Below are 14,089 nucleotides of genomic sequence, written 5' to 3' on the forward strand. Positions count from 1 at the left end.
AATGCTTGAGCGAGGGGTGTGTCCACAACAATCAACTCCAAACTGGGGCAAAATGGCCCAGCTGTTTCAGGACTCCAAGGGCAGACATACACCCAGTTCAGCTGCTGTTCATAGACAGGGGAAAGAACCTCAGCTTGGGCAGTGATTTCAATCATTTTACTGGGGGTGGGGGTCGTTAAGATTAGTAATGCTTCGTAAGTAATAAATCTGGTCTCCTCTTGATCATTATGTATGTAATGGAGTAACAGTACAGTCACCTTTCTTAAAATTTCCTCTTACTTACTTAATATCATGTTTCAGAATTGATCTGTATTCTTTGTCATTTCAGTTTGTGCATTTTTACTGCCATGTAATGTTTCATTGCAGAATTAGAAACCACAAATTTTTAAAAATTAAAAAAATTATTTATTACTTCAATAATTTTTTTAATTTTTAAAAATTTGTGGTTTCTAATTCTGCAATGAAACATTACATGGCAGTAAAAATGCACAAACTGAAATGACAAAGAATACAGATCAATTCTGAAACATGATAACAGTTCTAATGAGGTGGATGAAACTGGAGCCTATTATACAGAGTGAAGTAAGCCAGAAAGAAAAACACCAATACAGTATACTAACGCATATATATGGAATTTAGAAAGATGGTAACAATAACCCTGTGTACGAGACAGCAAAAGAGACACTGATGTATAGAACAGTCTTATGGACTCTGTGGGAGAGGGAGAGGGTGGGAAGATTGGGGAGAATGGCATTGAAACATGTAAAATATCATGTATGAAATGAAAAAAAAATAAAAATAAAAAAATTATTGAAGTATAGTTCATTTCTGCTGTACAGCAAATTGATTCAGCTCGACATATATATTCTTTTCCATTATGATTTATGCCAAGATACTGAATAAAATTCCCTGTGCCATACTGTAGGACCTCATTCTTTATCCATTCTATGTATAAATAGATTTCATCTGCTAATCCCAAGCTCCCAGTCCTTCCCTCCTTGGCAACCCCAAGCCTGTTCTCTATGTCTGTGAGTCTGTTCCTGTTTCATTGATATGTTCTTTTTAGATTCCAAACATGGGTGATATCACAGAAAAATGTCTTTCTCTTTCTGTCAACTTCACTTAATATGTTAATCTCCAGGTTCATCCATGCTGCTGCAAAAGGCATGATTTCATTTTTTTAATGTCTGAGTGGTATTCCATTCTCTGTCTGTATAAGCATATACATCTTCTTTATCCATTCATCTGTCAATAGACAATTAGGCTGTTCCCATGTCTTGGCTATTGTAAGTTTTGCTGCTATGAACATAGGGGTGCATGACTCTTTTTAAGGTATAGTTTTTTTTCCCAGATATATGCTCATGACTGGAATTGTTTGATCATATGGAAACTCTGTTTTTACTTATTTTGAGGAACTCCCATACTGTTTTCTACAGTGGCTGCACCAGTTTCCACTCCCCCAACAGTGTAAGAGGGTTTCCCTCTTCTCCACACCCTCTCCAGCATCTATTTTTTATCAACTGTCTAATGATGGCCATTCTGATCGCTATGAGGTGGTACCTCCTTGCAGTGTCGATTTGCCTTTCTCTACTAATGAGCAATGCTGAGCATCTTTTTATATGCCTGTTGGCCATCTGCGTATCTTCTTTTAAACCACAGATATCAATTGTGAGAATAATGTCTATGGATTTTGTCTAAAATGAACGACACCTCTGCTAATGTCTCATGAATGTGTTCTGAGTCCAACCTCACGTTGTTTGTCAAGGGACAGAGTGATGAGGTCTTCAGAAAAGGAATAGTGACTTTATTTGAAAAGCCAGCAGACCAATGAGATCATGAACTTGTGCCCCAAAGAATCATCTTACCTGAGTTAGATGGGCTTTTTGGGGAGTGAGAGGGATGGTCAAACAGTGTTTACTGAATGTAAAATAACCCTAGCCCGTGGGGAAGAAAATTCCAAGGAGAAGAGAGAACAATACAGATGAAATACCCATGTGTGAACTCACACTTTCACACTTACACACACACACACTAAAAGAGGAGGAGGTGTGGCTGGTTGTTGCAGTGTTTTAATTAACTAATTAGTGGCTGTGCTGGGTCATTAATCTGTGCACGGGGCTTTCTCTATTTGCAGGAAGTGGGGGCTGCTCTTTGCTGTGTGCAGGGTCCCTTATCGCCATGGCTTCCTTAGTTGTGGAGCACCCACTCTAGGCACATGGGCTTGTGGCCCACGGGCTGAACTGACCCAAGGCATGTGGAATCTTCCCATTCTCGGGATCGGGCCCAGGTCCCTCACATAGGCAGGCAGGTTCCAAACCAGTGGACCACCAGGAAAGTCCTGTTGCAAGCTCTGTTTTTTGTTTTTTGCAAGCCTTAATTAATTAATCTAAATTTATTTATTTTAATTAGAGGCTAATGACTTTACAATATTGTATTGGGTTTACCATACATCAATATGAATCTGCCACGGGTGTACACATGTTCCCAATCCTGAACCCCCCCCTCCCACCTCCCTCCCCATACCATCCCTCTGGGTCATCCCAGTGCACCAACCCCAATCATCCTGTATCCTGCATCAAACCTGGACTGGTGATTCATTTCTTATATGATATTATACATGTTTCAATGCCATCGTCTGAAATCGTCCCACCCTCGCCCTCTCCCTCAGAGTCCAAAAGACCATTCTATACATCTTTGTCTCTTTTGCTGTCTCACATACAGGGTTATTGTTACCATCTTTCTAAATTCCATACATATGCGTTAGTATACTGTATTGGTGTTTTTCTTTCTGGCTTACTTCACTCTGTATAATCGGCTCCAGGACAATTGCAATACATGATGGCTTCTGCCATACATCAACATGGATCAGCCATAGCTATACTTATGTCCCCTCTACTGTGGAAATCTTTTAATTTTGGAATCCTTTGTTCTTGAAGCTGTCCATGCAGCTCTGGTCATAAAGTCCCTTTAAGCCCCTGACAAGACAAAAGATTCTACTGTTCTGCCACTTCTTATCTCTATATGAATGGGAAAGTGTTATACCTTTCAAGTTCAGAGCCTTGAGAATAGTTTAGTCCCTCAGTCATGTCTGACTGTTTGTGATCCCAGGGGCTGCAACCCGCCAGGCTCCTCTGTCCATGGGGGTTCTCCAGGCAAGAATGCTGGGGTGGGTTGCCATTTGCTTCTCTGGGAGATCTTTCCAACTGAGGGATTGACTCAGGTCTCCTGCGTTGCAGGCAGATTCCTTATCCTCTGAGTCACCAGGAATGCCCAAAGTAACATAATGTGATTCAGTATTTCCTCCCTTGATTAACATTGCCATTGTTTTCCATTTACTTTAACGTGAACATGGTGGGATTTTGGCATCACGCTTTCACTATAAGTGTAGCATAACACTGATGTGGAATACACCATAAATTTAAAAATAGAAGTATGAATCTGCCACGGGTGTACATGTGTTCCCAATCCTGAACCCCTGGATTCATGTTGATGTATAGCAAAACCAATACATTATTGTAAAGTAATTAGTCTCTAGTTAAAATAAATAAATTTAATTAAAAAATAGAAGTATGAATACAATGCTAGATTTCTAATTTAAAAAAAGATATGCAACAAGCAGCAAAGATTTACTGTATAGCATGGGGAACTATAGTCAATATCTTGTAATAACCTAAAATGGAAAATAATCTGAAAAATAATGTATGCATATTTGTATAACTTAAAATCACCTTGCTGTGCACTTGAAACATTGTAAGTCAACTACACTTCAATAAAATATAAATATTATGAGAATAAAAATGGAACCAGTAAAATAAATAAATTTTAAAATAAAATGAAAGAAAATGAATTCACTCAGTCATGTCTGACTCTTTGCAATGCTATGGAGTGTAGACTGGAAAGCTCCAATGTTCATGGGATTTTCCAGGCAGGAATACTGGAATGCATTGCCATTTCCTTCTCCAAATAGTGCAGGCCAACTGCAGCATACTCCCTGATGGTCTGTGTACTCATTAGCACACTCCAACTCTGCATATGGTGTATTCACATGGGCACCCTGAGCTGCCCAAAAGAGTCTCAGCCCAGATGGAGAGTTTGTGGAAGGTCCCTGGAAAGAAGTCAGAGGCTGAGTCCCAGGACCTCCCCACCCCTCACTCCCCAGCTCAGCTCAGAAGCCCGTCCAGGTTTCACCAACATCACTCTAGAATCCCAGTGCCCCCACCTCCTCCCCCACTGATTTCCTGGGACTGAAGTGAGACGTGGGGACCCAGGAACCTTGGGAAGGCTCACCTGCAGGTTTTTCGGTCCTCTGGCCCAGACTCAGCCCTGGAAGTGAGAGATTTGCCACCAAAAGCTTGGGCTGATTCTCTCCTATAAGGCTCCTTGGCCCCTCCAGCTGCCTGAGCCCTGAGGTTCCCGTGAACTGGGGGCAGGCTGGGCGTCCCGTGCCCTCCTGTGGTCCCCTCCCTACTTCCACATCTGGCCGAGGAGGGGAACCTCAGAGAGGATGGAAGGCATGTCTGCAGCTCTGAGCGCCCAGCCGCCCCCACCCCCGCCCTATACAGATGAGGAGACTGTGGGGCCTTAGAGGACAAACAGGAAGTGGTCCCTGGGGGGCTTCCGCCACCCCTTGGGGTTCCCACGGCCGTGGCCCCGCAGCAAGGGGATGGCCCCTCCATGGACCCAGCTCCTATGTCTCCAGGTAGGGCTCAGGAGGCATCTCAGCCCCAACCTGAGGTCTCAGCTCTTTCTCTTTCTGCTCAGTCTGACCGCCTGCTCTAGAAGGTGGGACCCAACTTCTCATCCTGAGTCAGCGTGGACAGTCTGGCTCCAAATAGGACTCAGAACTTTATTTTCCCAGTTCCCTCCAGAAATGGAATTTACTTCACGTCTTTGGTCAATTCATAAATTATTGCATAGCACCTACTCTGTACCACACATTGGTGCCACACAGCAGAAATACACCCATGACACAGGTAAACCCATCTTCTGTAGGTGCTTGAAGAACTAAGATTCTGTGCAATGTGGGCATCAAATGCTAATAATCAATTATTTTTTAAAAAGAAGAAACAAGAGAATAACTGGGTTCCATATCTACACTCTAAACATTTTAAAAAATGAAGCTCCTGAACTCTGGTCCAAGCACTTCATGGCCAAAAAAAGAAAAAACATATTAGGGAAAAAGTGGAAACAGTGACAGATTTTCTTTTCTTGGGCTCCAAAATTACTGTGGATAGTGACAGCAGTGATGAAATTAAAAGACCCTTCTCCTATGAAGAAAAGCTGTGAGAAGCCTACACACTGTTTTAGAAAGCACTGTGCCAACACAGTTACTTATAGTCAAAGCTATGGTTTTTCTAGTAGGCATATAGAGATGTGAGAGTTGGACATAAAGAAAGCTGAGCACTGAAGAACACGTTTTTAGACTGTAATGCTGGGGAAGACTTTTGAAACTCTCATGAACAGCAAGGAGATCAAACCTATCAATCCTAAAGGAAATCAACCCTGAGAATATTCATTGGTAGGACTGATGCTAAAGCTGAAGCTGCAATAATTTGACCACATGATGCAAAGAACTGACTATTGGAAAAGACCCTGATGCTGGGAAAGATTGAGGGCAAGAGGAGAAGAGGGCGACAGAGGATGAGACGGTTGGATGACATCAAGACCCAATGGACTTGAGTTTGAGCAAACTGTGGGAGATAGTGAAGGACAGAGAAGCCTGGCATGCTGCAGTCCATGGGTTTGCAAAAGTCACACATGACTTAGTGACCGAACAACGACAACAACGTCTACACTGTACTTGAGAGAATAGCTGCTTGAGGAGGTGGAGAGCCATGGGTAGGAGCAGGTACATTCTAGAGAGAAAAGAACATTCCATGGAACCCTGGGACACACGGACTTACTCAAGGGGTCAGGGGGAGTTGATGGTGGTCATGTGTAGTCCTGTCCACTGTTCAAGGATGATGATTTTATTTTTAAGAAAAAAATGGAATATATAAGCAAGAGACTGTATGATAAGAAAACTTTATGAAGGTCATATTATATTAGCTGCTGTAGAGAAAAGGGAAATGCGAGTATAAATTTAATTTCTTTAATTAAAAATAAATAATTTTGACCTTCAATTATTCCTATATGAGTGTGTCAACCAGCATTCTAAATGATTTATGTGGATTTTTCTTATGAAAATTGCCCCTTAATAAGGCAAAAACCCATTAACAAATGATGGAAATGATAGTGTCTACCTTTGTGTCTACTTTCGATTGGGAGTACAAAAGGAAGTTGTTGAGTCTGAGTGTTCTCAGAAGAGTTGATATGAGAGAGCACACAAATGTTAAATGGCCCATTTTCCATGTGTGTGTGTGGTGTAATTGCACCAGTATCATTTGGAGGGAAGAAAAGGTGAGAGCTGAGGTTGAGTGTGGGGGGTCAACTCTGGAGGACCATGAACAGAATTGAATTTAGATAGAAGAGTTTGGAGTGTGCCCTGAAGATGGGGGCACCATGGAAGGATTTGGGGCAGAAAGCAGACTCTGAAATGTGAGTTAGAAAGATGAAATGTGGAGGGTGAACTGGAGATGGGAGTGTAGGTCTGAAGCTCAGAACCCAGGGAGGTTGTGGCTGGGATCCAGGTGTGGCTGTGGCTGGACTCTGGATGGAGAAGACAGCAGGGGCCAGTGGGACCCTGGAGGCTGAATTCTTTTACTGTGTGATTGAATACGAGATATAAGAGTCAAGGAGTTGAGTGTAACCTTCAGCGATGCCCTCAGAGACCTGATGAACCGAGGGGTGGGCAAGTGAGGAGGGCTGGAGAGTTTTGCAAAGTACACTCTGCTTCCACAAGAAAGCACAACTCTTCCTCTTGGGCCCAGAGGGCAGGCTTTACTTCTCCCAGTGACAGGCCAATGTCTGTAAAAATCAGATTGTGTCTCTGTCCCCTTGAGGGGAAGCATGTGAGTCATTTCTGTCTCTTCAAAGCATCTTTTGATGCTGCATGTTGCTCTCCTCTTCAACCAATGGAGACTCTGGGGACAGACAAGAATGGTCCTCGTCAGAGTTCCTGATCATGGATAGACGCATATATTATTACATATGATATACTTCCTTGAAGCGAAATTTTAAAAAGACAGGAAATAGCCTGCTAAAGTCATCAACTGCCTCACGAAGTGGTATTGCAACCACTGAAATCTATTGATCTATCTATGTGTCTATCTACGTATCATCATGAAGAATGAAATGCCAACCACTCCAGTATTCTTGCTTGGAGAATCCCATGGACAGAGGACCCTAGAAGGTTTCAGTCCAAAGGGTCACAAAGAGATGGATATGACCAAGCGACTAAGCATATGTATCATCTATCTATCCAGTTTCACAGAGTTATAATTGACATAGAGCCATGTGGTATCCAAGGTAATGACCTGACTTACATATATTATGAAATGATTGCACGTTCAGATATATCACACAGCAGTGTGGTATATGCTCTCTCACAGTAGCAACACAGAAGCCCCAGCATGTCTTCACTTCTAGCAATCCTGACATTTTTCTTGGTAAAACTGTTCTTGGGTGATTTAGTTCTAAGCCAGGGGAAAGATCACACGCACGACCTCAGGGAGCAACTAAGGCTCCGTGGAGCTTGTTTTTCATCCCAATTGCCAGCTCAGTTCACACCGGGGTCCTCATGGTGTTATGCTCTTCAGCCCTGTTCTTGGTTGAGCCAAGCCATATTGTGCCAACAGTTGATAATTTAAAAGGCACAAGATTCTCAAATCCTCTGTTTCAATAAAAAGAAGCAAAAAAGAAAAAAATGCACAAATATCGATGGATTAACACAACACATGCAAAGCTTCCCTGGGGTAAGTGTTCCCTCTGCAGCCCTTCAGTGATCTGGAGTGAAATGTCCAGTAGAATTCTCTGTGATGATGGGACGTTTTTAAGATCTGCTCTGTACAGCACCATAGCACCTGACCACAATGACGCTACTGAGCACTTGAAATGTGGTGGGTGTGACTGAAGAACTGAATGCTTTACTTCATATACATGTAGAGTCATTGTACAGCGTGGCTGGGTAACTACTTTATTGGCCACTGCGGATCCAGACTGAGAGGGATTTTGTTGTCATGTTTCTACCCCTGGAACCCAGCACCCTCAGGGCACATGGCTGGGAAAGGTTGAGGGGGCTTCCCCAATGGCTCAGTGATAACGAATCCACCTGCTAACACAAGAGACATGAGAGACATGGGTTCAATCTCTGGGTCAAGAAGATCCCCTCGAGAAGGGAATGGCAACCCACTCCAGTATCCTTGCCTAGAGAATCCCATGGACAGAGCAGCCTAGCGAGCTACACACCATCCATGGGTTCACAAAGAGTTGGACATGACTGAATCACCTTAGCACGCACACACGCAGCCTCACATGGGTAGTGCCACCACACTGGATATCTCAAATAGGATATACTTCATCTTTTTAAAGGCCATCTAGCATTGATTTTATTATTCTTCATGGAAAGCATTTTATTTTAAATACAACAGTGTGCACACGTCAATCTTAAACTTCCAATCTATCTCTCCCCCCACCCTTCCCCTCTGTAACTCTAAGATTGTTCTCTAAGTCTACAAGTCTGTTTCTGTCTTGTATTACTGAATAGACATTTTATTTTTGTTTTTTGTTTTTGTTTTTCTGGGAAAATAATTTTTTAATTAAAGTGTAACAGGAAAAAATCTCTTCTGTTCAAATTAGTATTATGTAAACAATCAAGTTAATATTGCCTTAACACCATTAGGATAAATTAGACTTTTATGTGTTTTTTTTTACATTTTTAAAAAATTTAATTTTATTTAATTTTAAAATATTGTATTGGTTTTGCCATATATCAAAATGAGTCTGCCACAGGTATACATGTGTTCCCCATCCTGAATCCTCCTCCCTCCTCCCTCCCCATACCATCCCTCTGGGTAGTCCCAGTGCACCAGCCCCAAGCATCCAGTATCGTGCATTGAACCTGGACTGGCGACTCGTTTCATATATGATATTATACATATTTCAATGCCATTCTCCCAAATCATCCCACCCTCTCCCTCTGCCACAGAGTCCAAAAGACTGTTCTATACATCAGTGTCTCTTTTGCTGTCTCATATACAGGGTTATTGTTACCATCTTTCTAAATTCCATATATATGCGTTAGTATACTGTATTGGTGTTTTTCTTTCTGGCTTACTTCACTCTGTATAAGAGGCTCCAGTTTCATCCACCTCATTAGAACTGATTCAAATGTATTCTTTTTAATGGCTGAGTAATACTCTGTTGTATATATGTACCACAGCTTTCTTATCCATTCATCTGCTGATGGACATCTAGGTTGCCTCCATGTCCTGGCTATTATAAACAGTGCTGTGATGAACATTGGGGTACACGTGTCTCTTTCCCTTCTGGTTTCCTCAGTGCATATGCCCAGCAGTGGGATTGCTGGATCATAGGCAGTTCTATTTCCAGAGTTTTAAGGAATCTCCACACTGTTCTCCATAGTGGCTGTACTAGTTTGCATTCCCACCAACAGTGTAAGAGGGTTCCCTTTTCTCCACACCCTCTCCAGCATTTATTGCTTGTAGACTTTTGGATCGCAGCCATTCTGACTGGCGTGAAATGGTACCTCATAGTGGTTTTGATTTGCATTTCTCTGATAATGAGTGATGTTGAGCATCTTTTCATGTGTTTGTTAGCCATCTGTATGTCTTCTTTGGAGAAATGTCTATTTAGTTCTTTGGCCCATTTTTTGATTGGGTCATTTATTTTTCTGGAATTGAGCTGTAGGAGTTGCTTGTATATTTTTGAGATTAGTTGTTTGTCTGTTGCTTCATTTGCTGTTATTTTCTCCCATTCTGAAGGCTGTCTTTTCATCTTGATTATAGTTTCCATTGTTATGCAGAAGCTTTTAAGTTTAATTAGGTCCCATTTGTTTATTTTTGCTTTTATTTCCAATATTCTTGGAGGTGGGTCATAGAGGATCCTGCTGTGATGTATGTCAGAGAGTGTTTTGCCTATGTTCTCCTCTAGGAGTTTTATAGTTTCTGGTCTTATGTTAGATCTTTAATCCATTTTGAGTTTATTTTTGTGTATGGTGTTAGAAAGTGCTCTAGTTTCATTCTTCTACAAGTGGTTGACCAGTTTTCCCAGCACCACTTGTTAAAGAGATTGTCTTTAATCCATTGTATATTCTTGCTTCCTTTGTCAAAGGTAAGGTGTTCATAGGTGCATGGATTTATCTCTGGGCTTTCTATTTTGCTCCATTGATCTATATGTCTGTCTTTGTGCCAGTACCATACTGTCTTGATGACTGTGGCATAGTAGTAGAGCCTGAAGTCAGGCAGGTTGATTCCTCCAGTTCCATTCTTTTTTTTCAAGATAGCTTTGGTTATTCGAGGTTTTTTGTATTTCCATACAAATTGTGAAATTATTTGTTCTAGCTCTGTGAAGAATACGGTTGGTAGCTTGATAGGAATTGCATTGAATCTATAAATTGCTTTGGGTAGTATACTCATTTTCACTATATTGATTCTTCCGATCCATGACCACGGTATATTTCTCCATCTATTAGTGTCCTCTTTGATTTCTTTCACCAGTGTTTTATAGTTTTCTATATATAGGTCTTTAGTTTCTTTAGGTAGGTATATTCCTAAGTATTTTATTCTTTTCTTTGCAATGGTGAATGAAATTGTTTCCTTAATTTCCCTTTCTATTTTCTCATTATTAGTGTATAGGAATGCAAGGGATTTCTGTGTGTTGATTTTATATCCTGCAACTTTACTATATTCATTGATTAGTTCTAGTAATTTTCTGGTGGAGTCTTTAGGGTTTTCTATGTAGAGGATCATGTCATCTGCAAACAGCGAGAGTTTTACTTCTTCTTTTCCAATTTGGATTCCTTTTATTTCTTTTTCTGCTCTGATTGCTTTGGCCAAAACTTCCAAAACTATGTTGAATAGTAATGGTGAAAGTGGGCACCCTTGTCTTGTTCCTGACTTTAGAGGAAATGCTTTCAATTTTTCACCATTGAGGATAAAGTTTGCTATGGGTTTGTCATATAGCTTTTATTATGTTGAGGTATGTTCCTTATATTCCTGCTTTCTGGAGAGTTTTTTTTTTATCATAAATGCATGTTGAACTTTGTCAAAGGCTTTCTCTGCATCTATTGAGATAATCATACGGCTTTTATTTTTCAATTTGTTAATGTGGTGTATTACATTGATTGATATGTGGATATTGAAGAATCCTTGCATCCCTGGGATAAAGCCCACTTGGTCATGGTGTATGATCTTTTTAATGTGTTGTTGGATTCTGATTGCTAGAATTTTGTTAAGGATTTTTGCATCTATGTTCATCAGTGATACTGGCCTGTAGTTTTCTTTTTTTTGTGGCATCTTTGTCAGGTTTTGGTATTAGGGTGATGGTGGCCTCATAGAATGAGTTTGGAAGTTTACCTTCCTCTGCAATTTTCTAGAAGAGTTTGAGGAGGATAGGTGTTAGCTCTTCTCTAAATTTTTGGTAGAATTCAGCTGTGAAGCCGTCTGGACCTGGGCTTTTGTTTGCTGGAAGATTTCTGATTACAGTTTCAATTTCTGTGCTTGTGATGGGTCTGTTAAGATTTTCTATTTCTTCCTGGTCCAGTTTTGGAAAGTTGTACGTTTCTAAGAATTTGTCCATTTCTTCCACGTTGTCCATTTTATTGGCATATAATTGCTGACAGTAGTCTCTTATGATCCTTTGTATTTCTGTGTTGTCTGTTGTGATCTCTCCATTTTCATTTCTAATTTTTTGATTTGATTTTTCTCCCTTTGTTTCTTGATGAGTCTGGCTAATGGTTTGTCAATTTTATTTATCCTTTCAAAGAACAAGCTTTTGGCTTTGTTGATTTTTGCTATGGTTTCTTTTGTTTCTTTTGCATTTATTTCTGCACTAATTTTTAAGATTTCTTTCCTTCTACTAACCCTGGGTTTCTTCATTTCTTCCTTTTCTAGTTGCTTTAGGTGTATAGTTAGATTATTTATTTGACTTTTTTATTGTTTCTTGAGATATGCCTGTATTGCTATGAACTTTCCCCTTAGGACTGCTTTTACAGTGTCCCACAGGTTTTGGGTTGTTGTGTTTTCATTTTCATTCATTTCTATGCAAATTTTGGTTTCTTTTTTGATCTCTTCTGTGATTTGTTGGTTATTCAGCAGCGTGTTATTCAGCCTCCATATGTTGGAATTTTTAATAGGTTTTCTCCTGTAATTGAGATCTAATCTTACTGCATTGTGGTCAGAAAACATGCTTGGAATGATTTCAGTTTTTCTGAATTTACCAAGGTTAGATTTATGGCCCAGGATGTGATCTATCCTGGAGAAGGTTCCGTGTGCGCTTGAGAAAAAGGTGAAATTCATTGTTTTGGGATGAAATGTCCTATAGATATCAATTAGGTCCAACTAGTCTATTGTATCATTTAAAGTTTGTGTTTCCTTGTTAATTTTCTGTTTAGTTGGTCTATCCATAGGTGTGAGTGGGGTATTTAAGTTTCCCACTATTATTGTGTTATTGTTAATTTCTCCTTTCATACTTGTTAGTATTTGTCTTACATATTGCAGTGCTCCTATGTTGGGTGCATATATATTTATAATTGTTATATCTTCTTCTTGGATTGATCCTTTGATCATTATGTAGTGACCTTCTTTGTCTCTTTTCACAGCCTTTGTTTTAAAGTCTATTTTATCTGATATGAGTATTGCTACTCCTGCTTTCTTTTGGTTCCTATTTGCATGGAAAATTTTTTCCAGCCCTTCACTTTCAGCCTGTATGTGTCCCCTGTTTTGAGGTGGGTCTCTTGTAGACAACATATGTAGAGGTCTTGTTTTTGTGTCCATTCAGCCAGTCTTTGTCTTTTGGTTGGGGCATTCAACCCATTTACATTTAAGGTAATTATTGATAAGTATGATCCCATTGCCATTTACTTTATTGTTTTGGGTTCGAATTTATACACCCTTTTTGTGTTTCCTGTCTAGAGAATATCCTTTAGTATTTGTTGGAGAGCTGGTTTGGTGGTGCTGAATTCTCTCAGCTTTTGCTTGCCTGTAAAGCTTTTGATTTCTCCTTCATATTTGAATGAGATCCTTGCTGGGTACAATAATCTGGGCTGTAGGTTATTTTCTTTCATCACTTTAAGTATGTCTTGCCATTCCCTCCTGGCTTGGAGAGTTTCTATTGAAAGATCAGCTGTTATCCTTATGGGAATTCCCTTGTGTGTTATTTGTTGTTTTTCCCTTGCTGCTTTTAATATTTGTTCTTTGTGTTTGATCTTTGTTAATTTGATTAATATGAGTCTTGGGGTGTTTCGCCTTGGGTTTATCCTGTTTGGGACTCTCTGGGTTTCTTGGACTTGAGTGATTATTTCCTTCCCCATTTTAGGGAAGTTTTCAACTATTATCTCCTCAAGTATTTTCTCATGGTCTTTCTTTTTGTCTTCTTCTTCTGGGACCCCTATGATTCGAATGTTGTAGCATTTAATACTGTCCTGGAGGTCCCTGAGATTGTCCTCATTTCGTTTAATTCGTTTTTCTTTCTTCCTCTCTGATTCATTTATTTCTATCATTCTATCTTCTAATTCACTAATCCTATCTTCTGCCTCTGTTATTCTACTATTTGTTGCCTCCAGAGTGTTTTTGATCTCATTTATTGCATTATTCATTATATATTGACTCTTTTTTATTTCTTCTAGGTCCTTGTTAAAGCTTTCTTGCATCTTCTCAATCCTTGTCTCCAGGCTATTTATCTGTGATTTCATTTTGATTTCAAGATTTTGGATCAATTTCACTATCATTATTCGGAATTCTTTATCAGGTAGATTCCCTATCTCTTCCTCTTTGGTTTGGTTTGGTGGGCATTTATCCTGTTCCTTTATCTGCTGGGTATTCCTCTGTCTCTTCATCTTGTTTAAATTGCTGAGTTCGGGGTGTCCTTTCTGTATTCTGGCAGTTTGTGGAGTTCTCTTTATTGTGGCATTTCCTCATTCTTTGTGGGTTTGTACAGGTGGCTTGTCAAGGTTTCTTGGTTAGGGAAGCTT

Source organism: Bubalus bubalis, chromosome 18, assembly GCF_019923935.1.
Source record: "Bubalus bubalis isolate 160015118507 breed Murrah chromosome 18, NDDB_SH_1, whole genome shotgun sequence".
In the NCBI taxonomy this organism is placed as follows: domain Eukaryota; kingdom Metazoa; phylum Chordata; class Mammalia; order Artiodactyla; family Bovidae; genus Bubalus; species Bubalus bubalis.